Below are 1852 nucleotides of genomic sequence, written 5' to 3' on the forward strand. Positions count from 1 at the left end.
TGGTGCGATTGCAGGTGGAGCTGGAGGAGGATGGACAGTGATTGGCGTAGCTGGGATAGGACGGTTGACGCTGCACTAGGTAGAGATGTGCCCTTTCTTTCCACACGTGAAACATGTAGGATTGTAGGAGTTTGACTGAAAGGATCCAGGTTTCTTCCCGTAGCACTCACTTGACTTATGGCCTATCTTGACACAGTTAAAGCATTTCCCTGTGAACAGAGATCGTCGACTTGGCCCTCCCGATTCCTTTTCCTTATCGTTACCCTTAAAAGATCTTTGGTTTCCACCATACTTTCCTTCTTGATGCTGCTTAGATTTCTTAGTTGCCGCCTTCTCAGCTTCCAATCCAATCTCCACATTCACAGCCTTTTCCACTAGCTCGGTGAGACTATCGTAGTTACCGACTGCTAGTCTATTCGCTAACTATGGTTTAAGACGCAATCACGTCATGAAGCATCTTCAGAGTGTGCTCCATTCCTACTCCTTGTTGTGGTTGATCATGAACTTCTGGTTCAATCGGGTTGTTCCGCCTTATTGGTCTTGATCCTTGAACACTCGACTCGCTATCATCTGTTTCTGGTCTTCTCCTTACAGTACGGTTTGGTGGAAAGTTTTCTTCTGATGGTATCTCTTGATCATGTCCAAACAGATTGTTGTTTCTTCTTACGTTTTCTTCACTGGATCCTTGGTTGGTGTGCGCCAGTGTTTGCACCCTTCCCTCGGATATGATCTTCTTGAGACTCTGTCTATACCCATCATCCAATCTTGTCCCCCATCACTCCTTCCCCTCCTTGCCATTTGTAATCCACAGACGGGGAATTCCTATTTAGAATACTAATTAGAGCGGAACTCTGCTGGTTTCCTAATACATCTTCGGCGACACATTTGACTCGATAAAACACGGAAAGTACGAGTTTTGGTGACCAAAACTCCACATTCATTGGTCACTACTCTTTGAAAAGTGGCTTAATTATCCAATTAAGCTATTGACTTACATTTAATGACATTGCACCATATCATTAAACTGTAGTTAAATTTCGATGACTCCACTTCCCGCTGATACTATTCGACCACCTCTGTAACACCCCCGAACCGTTTTAGACATCGGTCAGTCAGCCGGGCAACAATCAAACAAGAACATGCCTGAATGACCTTCTTCTGCCAAGTCCGGAAGTGTCACAACGGGTTTAGAATAGACTTTCCAAGTCACAAAACATAATTCTGTAACCCAGAATATCCATTCAAAACTCGTTTCCTCTAATCTTCAGCCTAAGGCTTTGCAACCCGTACCGAGTAATAGAGTTGTGTTAGGTTGGACTAACCTAATATCAGATTCAACACGTCACGAATATAAAACATACTTTATTTCATATATATAAAACATGAAGTTTACAAGACCAATATATTATACCTAGGGTCGATGGACGCAGTCGAAAGTAAAACATACATTCATATATCTTGAAAACGAGTCTTTAGCAAAAGATGATCAATCTACACCAGCTCCTACAGTTCCGCGAGTGCTACGGTCCTCTCAATCCCTTCACTATTACACCACACAGGCGTAGGCGCTCGGGAACCACCCAGTCACGGTCCTCAATCGGAATCGCCGTGTCATGTCCCCGATTCTGGATAGGATCGTCCGAACGGACTGCGGTGCGTGGAAATGCACCAGTATGGTCATATGGCCCAAAGACAAGCGTGTCATAGCCTGGAAGTAAGGTTAAGGGCATCAGGAAGCTAAGGCATAGCTAATCCAAGAAGTAGACAAGCTCAAAGGAGCTGGACAAGCGAGCTGGTAGCTGGATAAGATCCAGGTGAAGCTCGATGAAGTGAGTGATCAGAATGGATCATG

This window comes from Brassica oleracea, chromosome C3 (genome assembly GCF_000695525.1).
Source record: "Brassica oleracea var. oleracea cultivar TO1000 chromosome C3, BOL, whole genome shotgun sequence".
NCBI lineage: Eukaryota > Viridiplantae > Streptophyta > Magnoliopsida > Brassicales > Brassicaceae > Brassica > Brassica oleracea.